At 37.4% G+C, this 14,857-nt stretch overlaps 1 protein-coding gene across 2 annotated transcripts in view; it reads right to left on the reverse strand.

Moving 5' to 3' along the window:
* Window positions 1-1,719: 1,719 nt before the first annotated feature.
* NETO1 (neuropilin and tolloid like 1) overlaps window positions 1,720-14,857 on the reverse strand; it is an 85,811-nt gene continuing 72,673 nt past the window's right edge. The window contains exons 11-12 of one of the 2 annotated variants that reach the window (XR_015704741.1): window positions 7,406-7,593; window positions 1,720-4,236 (exon numbers count right to left, since the gene is read on the reverse strand). The gene's annotated coding sequence lies outside the window, so the exon portion shown is untranslated. Of the gene's footprint in view, window positions 4,237-6,695; window positions 7,594-14,857 lie in introns of those variants that run through there. The other variant, XM_087757652.1, reaches the window with a different exon arrangement.

The following is a 14,857-nucleotide window of genomic DNA, read 5'->3' on the forward strand; positions in this document are numbered from 1 at the left end:
AAGGTTGGAAAAGACCCTTAAGATCACCAAGTCCAACTGTTAACCTAGCACTGCCAACTCCCCCACTAAACCATGTCCTTAAGCACCACGTCTACCTGTCTTTTAAATACCTCCAGGGATGGAGACTCAACTACTTCCCTGGGCAGCCTGTTCCAATGCCTGACTACCCTTTCGGTGAAGAAGTTTTTCCCAATATCCAACCTAAACTTCCCCTGGCGCAGCTTGAGGCTGTTTCCTCCTGTCCTATTGCTTGTTACTTGGGAGAAGGGACTGATCCCCACCTCACTACAACCTCCTTTCAGGTAGCTGTAGAGAGCGATAAGGTCTCCCCTCAGCCTCCTCTTCTCTAGACTAAACAACCCCTGCTCCCTCAGCCACTCTGCATATGACCTGTGCTCCAGACCCTTCACCAACTTCGTTGCCCGTCTCTGGACGTGGTCCAGCACCTCGATGTCCTCCTTGGAGTGAGGGGCACAAAACTGAACACAGTACTCAAGGTGCGGCCTCACCAGTGCCGAGTATAGGGGCACTATGACCTCCCTAGTTCTGCTGGCCACACTATTCCTGATACAAGCCAGGATGCCATTGGCCCTCTTGGCCACCTGGGCACACTGCTGGCTCATGTTCAGGCAGCTGTCAACCAACACCTGGGGGTCCTTTTCTGCCAGGCAGCTCTCCAGCCACTCTTCCCCTAGCCTGTAGCATTGCATGGGATTGTTGTGACCCAAGTGCAGGACCCGGCACTTAGCCTTGTTGAATCTCATGCAGTTGGCCTGGGCCCAATGATCCAGTCTGTCCAGGTCCCTCTGTAGGGCCTTCCTACCTCTGGGCAGATCAACACTTCCACCCAACTTGGTGTCATCTGCAAACTTACTGAAGGTGCACTCGATCCCCTCATCCAGATCATCAATAAAGATATTGAACAGGACCGGCCCCAGTACTGAGCCCTGGGAAACACCACTTGTGACCGGCCGCCAACTGGATTTGACTTCATTCACCAATGGATAGCTACATAGCTAACATCACTTAAAAGATTCTTAAAACTAAGACTGCGGCAACTCTTTGGTGGTCTGTGGATAACAAAGTTCTAGAGATAACATGTAAATTTTACTGCAGAACGCTCTGTCTGAGCTGGGGCAATAGAAGAAAAGAGAAAAAAAAAAGTGATTTGTTTTAGGTAGACACCAGAAAAGGAAGTTTATTGACATCCCTGTAATTTGGTCACTTTGAATTATCACACTCTGTAAAACATATGCAGATTCTTATTCAAGCTGAAGATGTAAATCAACATCCATAATACTAAATACAGTCCTTCTTTTATAATATCACTCACTCACACAGCTGATCCTCCAAATCCCCATTCATATTTGCACACGTATTTTTCTTGCGTGACTTTTCTTGACAAAGCTGTTGAAATGTTTATAGTCTGTGCCCTTCATAGTTTGTTAGCTCAGCTTTACTGAATTAAAATCTAATAACATAGATGACAGAAATAATTTACAGTGTATAAAGGAAAACAATTCCAAAACTTTTTGGCAGTGCTATCATAGTATTTTTTCAATAATATAAAGAGGTATACTACCAATATTCTCTTGCAAGTTAGGAAAAGAGACTCATTACAGTAGGCAATATATTACCAGTTTTAATTAGTGTTCTTGCATGAAGTCTAAGAGCTAGCAATAAGAAAATGATGAACTGAAGAGGAGAGACTATATCAAATAAAAGAACGAGTGTAACTTTTATTAGGAAACTATACAATATAAGAGCAAGCTTCAAAAACCAGTAGCCCAAAGTCAAACTCAAGACCTTATTTATGATTAACATATACAGATTTAAGTTTGGTTGCATTATAAACTACAGTCATGCCAATCTGCCCCACAGAATATAACTGCAAAACTTAATAGTGCACCTTTCCAGTGTTCAAAGAGAATTTTTGACCTATACAACATTGTAAACTGCACAAATGGGGTCAGATAGGGTCATATCAATCAAGGGAGATATGAACTGTCACAAGAGTCACCTAGGAATGGAACTTTTTAAAAGAAAGCAAATTGTCAGGTGAAATAATGATGCCAATTACGATACATACTTTGACTATAAAGTTTCCTGTAAAATTTCTATTAACTGACAAGATTAATGCATTCAACTTGTAATCAGAAATTAAATTTGGATCAGATATAAAAGCAAGAATTCTTGAGGAGTTTCACTGTATCATTCGATTTCCAAAACAGATTTTTCAAGCAGCTCCATTTCCATTTAAGTCCTGTTGCAGTCAGCCAGAGGACTCTACCTTTATGGAATTATTGTAGGGAACGAAACCACCTCAGAAGCACCAACAACCTGCCCCATACTATTTGTTCAGTAGAAATTATTAGTTTGGTCAAAGATTATGCTAATTAAACACTACAGATAACTCTCTTCAGAGGTGCCAGATAGAACAAAAATTTCAGAGACATTTTATTTCTCTCTATGCACCTCATTATGTCTAGGAAAGGAGAACAGAACTCTCTGTTAAAAAATGAAAATTTTTGACTGAATTTTCTACAAAGTACCAGAAAATAATTGCTTCAGGCTGTTGGCCAGAAATGGAAGTTATGAGCACCCTCATATGGAAAGAGGAAAAGGTGAAGAAGGTATTGGGAGTGTCTGGACTTGAGATGTCTCTGAACTTCTGGCAGAAATCTTTCAGGCTCCCTCTTTTCCCTTTGCAAAACACTTGTTTTAGAACTGTGGAAATGGCAATTGGCAGTGTCCAAGTCCTCTCACTGTTACCATAAGGATTGCTGGAAATCCAAAGGCTTTCTCAGCCACTTCACTCTTGAACCTCTAACCTTGATTACAAGTTTTTTGTTGGTCCTGATTACAAGGTTTTAAGGTTCTCATTTTGTACCAGCTGAGGAGGGAGGAAAGCAAATCATGTGCTCAAATGTATACATGTATTTTTGAGTTGTCATATTTATTCCTCTCATAATCAGTGGAGAGATAGAGGGAGTTTTGGGCCATAGTTCATCAGATCGACTTTAAACAACTGCATGAGCATGATAAGATTTCTGCTACAGAAGTGCTATCTGTAAAGGAAATCTTGACCGAATAGCTCAGACATAGAGACAGTCCTGCAGATATCTAAGTCAGACATCATGTAACTAATCAAGTCTATGAAGCCAAAAGCCTTGAAGCCATTGCTCAGTCTGTGCTCTCAGGCATTCTGGATTTCAGACATTTACATGACTTGCAACAGAACTTTTTCTTTGGAAAGTACGTGGGTTCAGGAGGTAGGGGAGGATTTAAATTTTTTCTACTTGCTCTTCAATTTAGGGAAATTCTTTAAACTTATTCTGGAGAAACAGTAACAACAAAACAGGAACTTTGTAACCCCCTGCTACTTGCTGTTTTTAAAGAAATTCTTTCTTTTCCTTCAATTTTGTAGCATATTTAGATCCTTTTTATAGAAATAGAAATTTTGAAAATGGTCACTCCTCATAGAAAAATCAATGTTTTTATGTTTGTACTATTACTTTTCATTACAGTAATTGTGACAGAAAGTGAAGTCTCTAGTGATATCATTGCTTTTTATTTCTGAATGTCAAGGATTCACATACTAGAGATCTGGGAGTTTTAAACTTAAATTCTCCCCTTTCCCTTTGGAACTAAGAAATACTCAGAAATGTATCTACATCATTTCTCATAATTTACCAATTTATTATATGAACATAAATCCCTGCTTTCTAGATCAAGCATTCTGAATGTGACTAGCAACGTTTAGACTTTAAGGGTTTTCTTTACTTTTAAGATACACTGGGTGCATATACCGATACTCATGAGCAAAGTATGAGTATACTACTGTCTTCAGCATCTTCTAAGATCTCAGGAAAGGATGCCACTTGCTTACAGCAGGCTTTCTCTGGGAGTCTATTCATTTTAGGAAGTAAAGGCCTGATCCAAACCCCGCTGAAGTCAATGGAAAAAGACTTCCATTGACTACAATGGGCTCTGGATCATACCCTAAGTCTGATCTCTTCATTAATGCAGGGTTAATAATAAGATGTCTTTCCAGTAGCCTGAAGTACCTAAGGTCCCAGCAATTTCAGCTGAACAATTTCACTTTAGATTGCCGTCCACTGGGATGTGAAAGGTGAAGCCAAGGTCTTTTTCAGTGACAAGAAAACCTTAACTGGGGGCATTTTCAGTTCCTAGTTATATTCAGTCCCACCAGTTCAGTCAAAATCCTTAGGCATCCTAATGAGAAAACAGCAAGAACAAGTGAAGCCAAAGAAATATATGTTGTTCAGTGCATACTTCAGAAACACAGTGTAGGCTCTGATTTGATCAATAAACAGATGCCTGTTGATGCTTTTGGAGAGATCAGCGTAGAGCCTGACTACAAAGGACAAATTAAAAGATTATAGCACAGTTAACTATATGAAGTTTTGGTTGTATTTCTTTTTAAACTAACAGACAAGGCAAGATATAAGGTTTCTCAAAGTGTTTTCTCAGTTTGCGCAACAAAGCACAATCCGTTCATAAATAATGAAAAGTGGCAGAAAGATATTAACATTACAAATAGTAATAACACCCTTAAGTTCTCGGAACTTGCAGATGTGAATTGTGAATGTTATATAAGTACAAACTTTGACAGACAGTAAATGGATAGAATTACTATAGTGTAATTAAATCACATATAAAAATACATCTGTATTGTGATCAGTTTTATATAAAATAAAAATCTGAAACAAACATAGTTTGTGCTTTAACTGTTTAAAATCTGTATTTCTGATAAACCACTGGATAGATCAGCCATTCCAAAAGATCTCTAGCATTATCCATTGCTCACATTTCATTAAATTGCCATTAGCAGTACATATGATTTAACCTTGGCTATTCATACTGACAAACATAGCTCAAAAGTTGAAGCATTTTCTTTTTGTAATTAATTACTAATTGTTCCACTAAAAATATCATTCAGGCTGCCATGCACTTTATAATAAAGCTGTTTCTAAAGTTGTATTCTAGCACTTAAAAAAAAAATTAAATCAGTGTAAATTTACCATAATTTCAACAGGATTTACTGTTAATGGATCAGCACATTCACTGATTTATAAATGCTTGCAGACATGTCACCATCTAAGGCAATGAAATAGATCAATTAAAGTTGAAGAAGAACTGGTTTTGCCTTCATTTTACTTCAGATATTTTACCAGAGCCATTTCTGCAATACTGTTTGACCACTCAGATTTAGCTTCAGGCAACTCAAAAACCTGCTGATACCATTTATACTAATGAGTTTTAGAGATAAAGGAAGGAGATCTTAAATCTCTGTATCAAAATATGCCAGTTTTCCAGAGGAATAGATTTATTTTTCATATGCAAAAGTACAAACTTGCTTATCCAGGGACTCTCCCAAAATATGGAAAAACCTCAGATTTGGATCCATGGTATGAATCACCCCAGACTCAGGTATTTCTCTCCAAAACACCTGAATATTATAATAAAATGGTGTAGTTTAGGTCTCTTTCTTTTTCTTGTTGAATTAAAAGGAATGATCACATGATTATTTTCCTGTAAAATAAACTTGTGTCATTTTATATATCTTGCCAGTTTCTGGCAAAGGAAAATTTGCCTTGTCCTACAGCATAACTTCAATCATATCTAAAACTCACATAGTCACGAGTGACACCAAGGAACACCTGCTTTGAGATAAATGTCTGTGACATTTATTTCTTTTTCTTCTTCATCTAACAGGTTCTGGCCAGATACACTGCTTCAGATTAGAATCTAGTATTTAATAACACAAAAGCGAACCCAATTGCAAGCCTGTTGAACAAATGAAGTACAAGGTCTGTTTTCAGTTTGATTCAATATCTTTTTCCATCCCTTCATTCTTGTTTAAATTGATATCTAGTCAGTACTGTTTCATTCAAATCATAGTCTCTTAAACTTGATGGAGAAAATTAAAGCCTCCCACCACCTGGATCAGGTGAAAAAAGAAGAAAATTCATGTAGTTTATATGCTGTTGGCTGGAGCCAATATAGACAAAATAAAGTTTCACATCTATTTGTTTAAATAAAAGCCATTAATTTGCTTCAATGTGGTTTTTAATTTATCCAAGGATGTCCATTTACCACTTTCCAGATGAAAGGTATGACTATAATCAGCAAGATCAATAGACATCAAAGCTTTTTATGCAAGGTTTAGCAACTGCTTGCTCAAGGCATATATAGCTTGGCTACTAAAATTAGCCTGGGACATTGGATTATAAATAACATCTTGATCTATGGTTCCCAGTTCATTTAACTAAACAAATGCTAAATTCCTGCTCCTAGAGTTTCACAGTGACACTAGCCAAAATTCAAACCCTGGAAGTTGTCCAGGATGTACACTGCATAGAAAACATTCCCCATTGTTTTCCAGACAGAAGGAAAAAGTATTAGGAAAGATAAAATGCTTTACTGGAGAGGATTTCACAGCACAAAGTTGTATTGAGAAAAATTCTTTCTTGCCCTTACTACATCTACAGCAAGGAACTTAAAGCATGCAGGAGGCCGCTCAAACACCCTCATCAGAGGCAAAAGGTAACGCCACGATGACATTCAATACATTGTTTAAGCTAGTTTTAAAGTCAACAATTAGACAAAAGTATTTGTACATTAAATAGATTGTTTTCAGCAGTTCTAAGTCTTTCAATATACATCTGAGACAGAAATGTCAGATCAGTCAGTAATGTTCCCCAGAGACCTAGAGAAATCGATAAACAAGGCCATAATGAATTCACTAGACAGTTTTGTCATTAGTAAACCTTGTAAGCAGCCAACAATTTAATTCCTACAAGAACAGGGAATCGCTGTCATGCATCTAACACCCTAGACTGTGTAATTTAGGTTTTTAGAATAAAAAAAGTTAGTTGACTTAATTATATTGCACACCATTAGAAACAACTTCTTACTGACTTGGCAAGTCAATAGATTGGGTGGCATTTTACCATCTCCCCTTCTATCCCCCTACAGTTATTAAATCCAAGTAAAAATTTAATTTTTCATTAATTTCAGATGTTCTACAAAGGTCTTCAACTATCATCTTGCATATACCAATATGCTGTGTGTACCTGCACAGAAGAGAGAGAACTAATACCTTTTTGGCCTTGCACATAAGGCCTAAGTCAGTAACTGTAGTGCAAAATCTTTGTTTAGACCAAAGATATGATTTTCAAATACTTACCTGAAAGGAGGGCAACATACATTCGTTCAAGTATCAGCAAGGCAGTATTACTGATACATATACTGCAACCTAACAGGTACATGATCACTAGAACAAATCTGAACGAAAATAAAGCCAAATCATTTCCTTTCTCTTTCCCTTCTTCTCTCCACCACTCAAGTAAATATCTTCCTTCTTTATAGAAGAACATACCAGCATCCAAGTGTTTTTTTAGAGGTGTTGTTTTGCCCACATCTTCTCCTTCACGCTCTTATCTGTATCTGTAGTCCCTGGTATCACATTTTTTTCACCTGTATTGTCAGGCACAGCAACCAATGCCACGAACTGGATCAAAAGGCATTACTTGTAGTTGTCACTGATGCGAAATAGTAAGCACTGATCTGACAGGTTTAAAAAGAAGAATGAATGGATATGAATGTAATGAGGCTTCAGAAATGAAAACAACTATCAGTAATATTAATCTTGTTTTCACAATGGATGTTCTGTGAAATAGAAAGGAGGTTTACTTTCTCTGGAGAGCCTTGATGAGAACCAGGATTCTTATTAATCAAATACATTCTTTTTTTTAATTAAAAGAGAGTGCATGCTTGCTCTCATATCCCTTATTCATCATCTCATTTCCCAATTCATCCTCAGAGAAGCACATTTGGTAGATTAGGCCTCCACTAGAAAAAAATCATGCTCATATTTTTTCTCTGTTTAGAAACCATCAAAACTGAAGCATATCCTGAAAAGTTTTAAAATAAAACAGGTCCCCTTTACCTACACACAAAGGAACTCTTAATTAAAACTTAATGAAGGACAGAAGAAAAAGCAATAACACAATATCAAGGGACAGGTAGACGAGAGGGAAGCATTCACCCTGAGATATTTAATATTTTAATTGGTTATCTGGAAGAAATAAGAAACTGCGTGCTATGAGTCTGATTCTAACCTCATTAAAGTCGGTGGCAAAAAGCCCGGTGAGTTCAATGGGGCCAAGATGAAGCTCTAATTGAATTAGGAACTGACTTCAGATAAAATATGCTACATTCTTCCCTTCATCTTCCCATTTTAGCACAAAGAAATAAGAAAGATTTATTGAAATCTGTCACAGAGGCAGGTAATTGAGTTTGTTTTGACCCGTTTCAAAAGAAAGAAGTACTCATGAGGAAAGTAATGCTGGATTCATTGAAATAACAATGCTGGATACTGAGCTTTCCGATAGAAACTGACTGACTTACTGAAGTGTCTAAAACCTGTCCTGCACTAAAACCTGAGGTGTCTAACCTGCTGATAAGGTAGCTCTATTTAAACAAAATAAATATTGAACCTTTCCCTGAAAAAAAAGTATACAGAATTAGCTGAGGGTAAAAGGCACATCCCCTTGTGCTTACAGTCCTCTCTGGCAGTCAGCATTTGTTGTAAATTCGCATAAGGTGTAAGTTCACATAAGGAGGACCTGCCCAAAGAAATCTTCACTCCCTTTTACTGGATGCAAGATGACTTATCAGTTGTCACTGGTGAAAGACCAGTAATAATAGACCAGGAAAAGACCTCCATTTGCCTTTGCCAACAACAATATTTCAGGGTCTCATTCCTCCAACTGGTGTTGGTTGCTGCAACCTCTTTGACCTTGGTCATTTGTGAGGGTGACTGAGCTGAGAGGAAGGGAGACTCAGCTATCTAAGGCATATGTTGGGGAGCAGCCCTTCTTCTGTAGGGATTTTCTTCCAGCCCTTAGAAGCAGGAGCTTCCAAATTCTACTGGAATAGCAGAATTGAAACATGGAAAGACAGACGGAATATCAAAGCCTCCTTTCAACTGGAAGGTTTCAGATAGTGTTACCTAAAGCTGTGAATTCAAGTAACTTAACGGAAATAATTCCAAAACTAAACATCTGCAAGTGCTGATGAACGCTCTAGCTGTTCTTGCACAGTTCTCTATTAAATTACTCTCATGAGAATTATTTCTTTTCTGTTTAAAGACAACCATTCATTAGAACAAAAGGGAAACTGAAGGGAGAGGAGTAAGGAAGAGTCGAACTCCCTGGCCCAGTGGTTAGAGGCCATTTTTTTCCATGTGCGAGACTAAGTTTAAAACCTCCCAGATCAGTTTCAGGAGAGACCAATTCAATTTCATGAAAACTAATGCAGATGAACAATCATCTAGTAATAAACTATAAGAATGTCAGACAGCTTCAATCTGCCTCTCATATTCTTTTTGATGGCAGCAAAAGAAGTACTTTTACAGAAGAGGGACTTTATTTACAGTGCTTTGGTTTCTGATATACAATAGGGTTAAGGAGTCCAACAAAACTCTAGAAGTTTTTCAGACAATGCTGTTTCCCTCCCTACTCTCCATGCAGTGGCACAGACTTGAAGAAATACCAGGTACCCATTGTTCCCTTTAGCTTCTGCTGTATTTATCCCAGTAAGGGTCCAATCCATCCAAGATCTTCTTGAAGCAAGATTCAGCTTTGAGACTTTATGTACCTTTGACTAGCAGCTTTTAATGTTCATTAAGAGTGACTGAAAGACATAAAAGCCCATAACAAAACACAAATAAAGTAAGTGTGGAGTTGCTTTAGCCATGATCTGGTAGAACAGATGTTTTCTAAGCATCATGACATTTTAGCTGCATCTTTTTTCCCCAGAATAAAATACTACCAGAATCTTCACAAAGAGAACTGATAAATCTTTTTAATTTATGTTCATCATCATAGCAATTTAAACACATTTTGTAATGCCAAGCATGAAATAGTCTGGAAATGGATAAAAGCCTGCCTTTGTATTTCTCTGTCCGGTTTCTTTGTGCAATATCAGTCCAAATACTTGCAGCATTAGCTTGGGCACATTTGCAGTTTTCAGCAATCTGATGACTGTTTATTGCTGTCTGGGGACATATAAGCTCTTGTGTTCATAATGGAGTATCCATGTACCTGGGAAATACGCATACTAAGTGACAGAAAGCATGCTATATTAGAAAATGGATTGCATATGTCAGCATATGCACCACATTTTTACAAATTAGTCAGTGTTAAACTCCACTATATGTATGACCAGGAGGAGGGGAGAGATTCATGACTTTTGTTCAAACTTGAGCTTTCTGCAAATTTTTAATCTAGAATGTATTTCCTGTTGAAAACAGCAAAGGCGAAATGCTGTCATATTCTCATATCATGTTTATTGGATTTATGAATTTTATGAAACTTCAATAAAAAGCTTGGGGGAGGCTTGCATAAGCATCAGCATTACATGTTATGATAAAAAGCCTGTATCAGCACAGAATCCTCCCCAAACAATACATCATCCAGGCAGTAGATGTAGTGATAAGCCTACTATTATCATGAAAGAAAAGAATCTGGATTATGCTTTTGTTCTCCCTTTCTCCTTCAAAATGCTTGTTATCGTTTTAGACATCAGCATACGAAAAAGGACAAATTCAAGCTTCTCAGAAATAACTCTCCACTGCCTTTTCACTAAAATGTCCTTTTCCAGGGTTCTGTGGATTGGGTCCTCAAATGTGACCTTATATTACATCATTGCATTTTTCCCCATTTTTCAAACAATGAACTATGATTACAGTACCGGCTAGATGCCATAGCTATGCAATGTTTTGCTAGGCTCAACAGGAATTCTATAGTATAGTTCCTGTTTCTAAATGATCTGTGAAATACATAGACCAGAAGAAGGTGTTGGAACTGTCTGGCCAGTAGGTTTAAAAAATATTTAGGAATGTAGAGTTCATAATTCTTATAACTAGATGAAGCAAACATACCTAAAATTTTAGCAGACAATGCCTGATCCATGTCTAAAAACAAACCCCATAAACTCATTAGAGGATTTGCAAATTGTCCAAAAGGAAGAGAAGTGGCTCCACTCCATGGTATACTATACATGTATTTTATGCACAAGTGTACAATGATTTATTTACTTACCACTGTTGGGGTTTTGGATGTTTTTTTCCTTAGCAGCCTCCTTTGCTTTCCACTTTCTCTTGTATGTACTTTGAAACTGAGGATAATAAGGACTGTTTTCACATGGCGAAAATACAACTATGACATAAACCTAGCTAGTTGGAACTGTAGGGTTTTTTCCTCCCCTAACAGTAGAAGGATCCATGTGGCTATAGTACTCAGATGGTTCTTCACATTGAGAAAATATATTGGCAATGTTTAGATGCAAAGATTTTCTTCTTTCTTCTGACCCAGCTAGTACTCATCACTGACAAAAGTCAGCTCCAAACTCAATAACAGTTCCTGAGAGGCCTGGAGAGCTTTAAAACGTTAATATATATTGGGGGCGGGAGGGAGGGATACAAAAATTTAGATCTTCAGAGCTTCATGCTCAATCTAATTGTCATTTAAACCATGGCATTCAACAAGATATACTCCAGATAGGTATTTATCAATGAATATGTCTCAACAATGCTAAAGAAAATCCAAGCAGAGTGACAGAATGCATTTTAAAGTATATTAGCTACCCTGTTATTTCTACTTTGACTGCTAAAATATAGAAACGGACACAGATATATATATAGTTAAGGCTTAACTAGACCAAGTTCTCCATCACCCACTAACTTCTGTTATTACTAGCATAGCTAGAGGTGGATTTGCAGTGCTAACAAAAATGACAACAGGTCTGTCACGAAGAGCATCACCTGTGAACAATCAGCCCATTTAGTGTCATCAGCAACAGAGGGTGGTGAGCCCACCCTTAAAGACTGGATGACAAGATCCTGATTCAGGGACTAGACAAGAGCCTCAGTGAGAAAAGAAGTTTCCTAGCGACTTCATTGGATATTACCCCCTTGGTGTAGCAGCCTGAAACCATATGCCTTATACTAAGGAAACCAAAGGGAGTTGTTGTTTTGCAGTATTTCAGGGTAGTATTCACTAGGTTCAGAATCACACACCTTACTTCTAAACATTTTCACTACCATGATCTACTTCTGTTCCTTCTTAAAGATTGCATTTATACTTCCTATTTAAATGTTTTGTTCATCACAATGCACAGACTCTACAGAAAGGAGCCTGTGCAAAGTCTCTTTGACTATTCTGAGGTAGAAGAACCACTCATTTTCTCAAACCGTTAAAAAAGTTCCTAAATGTTCCCTTTCTTTTCTTCATATACTCCAAACAGATGTGTGTTTAAAACTTTATGCTGTATAAAGTTTATGTCCCTGTTGAGATTTCTGTCTTTTGATCAAAGCCAGTTGAACAATAAAATCTTAGAGAACTAAAATCATGCAGAGCTTCCAGAGTACTTTCCTATTTTTATTTTTATGCATGTAGGAACTAATAATTTTCCAGCAACACATTAAATGATTCAGCTGAATTCTAATGACATCTGATAGCCTTTTTTTAAAAAGCTGTGTATTATATGTTATCACAGCAGATATTATTTCCTTTTGAGTCCCCACCAAGATAAGCTACTGAATTGCAAAAAATGATGTTCATCCCATAGACATATCCATAGTACAAAGTTTGCATTACAAAAGGGGGAGGAGGAGTAAAACTGAGAATTCTAGCTGAATTTAAGGAGAAGAATCACAGATCTGAAAACCCTAGCATGTGTAATAATAAGGTTACATTATCCTTGCTCCCTTCTGCTATGAACTGAAAGTTGCCCATGCTAATATCACTCTCTTTTCCAATCACTAATGTGATGGCGATATTAAAAAATGGAGATGCCATATTCATATTATTTCTAATAATTTAAGATTTGAGCTATTACTAGCTAAGAAATGCTCAATATTTTCCTAGATCAGTGTAGACTTTCCACCGACACACTAAAAGTTAACAAGATCCTTTATGCCACTAAAGTTACTCTCAAATGACAGCACAAGTCTCTGCGCCTGAATCTTTGCCATGCAACTTAGACAATAGTTGAAGAAATTCCTCCTGCAGGCAAAGCTGTAATGTACTTTTTCATTACCAAAGAGGTGCAGACATGCTCAGAATATCAAACAAATCCACCCCATGGGTGTTTTCTATGCCAAAATAGTCAGTAGAATTTGGGAGTGAAAAAGTTGGAAAGGGATTAAAATTTTCTTCCATTTGGCAAGGAAAACTCAAAATGCAGAGACTTGGCTCTGAAAAAAAGAAGACAATAATTCTTTCTGGCCAGAAAAATCAGTTGTATTTAAAATGTCTGTCCCAGAATAAAGGATATAATCTCCTTGTTACAGGTTTTTAAGTGTTAGATTTGTAATTTTAAACTCGTATACAAATACAAAATCTTTCGTATTCCTCAGCTGAATGACATTTTATGATAATATGAAATTTGTTACAAAAATGGGGGTTAGGATTGGGTTTGTATAGTAACTAAGTGTTCAGCTGTTAGTCTTGTAACTGTTAAAAATATTATTGCTGTATTGATCATTTGGAAAATATGTTTACTTTAGATTTCTGGCATTCTCTTTCATTGTTTTACTTCCTTTTCTAACTTACCCAGGTCAGTTAAGCATAGAACATTAAGTTTGCATTGAATCACTGATTTGTCAAACAAAGGGAAAGAACAGCTCACCTATATTTTCACTGGTGTTGAAAACTCCTCTAGTACTAAGCAAGAAATGAGGAATGAAGCTCTTCTTCCCCAATGTAAATTGTGTTCTGTGCTTCATTAAAGATGGTGAAAGCCATTCGCTTTCAACAAACCGACTTTTCCTAATTAAAATTTTCATTGAACTCAGAAAAAATGAGGATCTAGAGAAATGATGTGAACAGAACATGAATCAGGCCCTGCAGTTTTATTAGCAAAACCTTAGATGGAAGGTGTCTTCATTTACTGATGCAGTTGATGCAGCTGAATTGTTCATTTAACCAGATACATGTATCCAGGATGTGTGCAAAAAACACCAATTTTTTATTTTTTTTTTTACAATAGCTGCAGCAAGTGCCATGGATGCCTTTCGCATCCAACTAAATTAAATGCCAAGTAATCACTTTCCAATGAAACCACCATTTTAGAAACAAAGTGCATTTACTATGTCTCACTGGAGCTGAGGAGAACAGACTGAAGAACGGCAAACTTAAAAGGTCTAAGTAATTAGATATTGCAGAGCTGTCCACTGCATGTGGCAGCACAAGACTGCCCCTATAGGCCCAGTAAGCCTTTGTCTGCCTACATGTATGCAAGCAGCTGTTAAGTCCTTCCAGAACCATGCACAGAATCGGTACTCACAGTTGCAGTATCCTGCTCCCTGGGATAAAGAAAGATTGCATTTCAGTCTTCCCTTATCTGAGCATGAAGAGATGCAATGCTGCTACATGGTGTTGGTCAGGCCTGTTACTTTGGCAATGAAATCTGAGCAATCTTGTTCTTTCTGTTTTTTATCATGGGCTGCTTAGATTGTCTCTCTACTCCTAGTTACAGTTTGTTGCTAGAAGTGGATGGCATCTTCCCTTTTTTCCCATAGTGACCTTGTTGGGAGAATGCAGATCAGCATGACTCCTTTTCCTGGGAAAGCAAATGGAGGGAAGTGCAACTCCTGCTTCTCCTGGTGGCTGATGTTCTTACCTTGCTGATGATAGCTCTGCCACACCACTGACAGGTGTTTGCCAGGCTATGCAGCTGAAATGTGTTTTAATAGGCATGTGAAGGAGGCTAGGACAGGGATTTATGTTGTGTGGAGGGACATACTAATATAAATACAGCATAG

This window comes from Nipponia nippon, unplaced genomic scaffold (assembly GCF_047370975.1).
Source record: "Nipponia nippon isolate SJK-2023a ecotype South Korea unplaced genomic scaffold, ASM4737097v1 scaffold_1, whole genome shotgun sequence".
Classification (NCBI taxonomy): Eukaryota; Metazoa; Chordata; class Aves; order Pelecaniformes; family Threskiornithidae; genus Nipponia; species Nipponia nippon.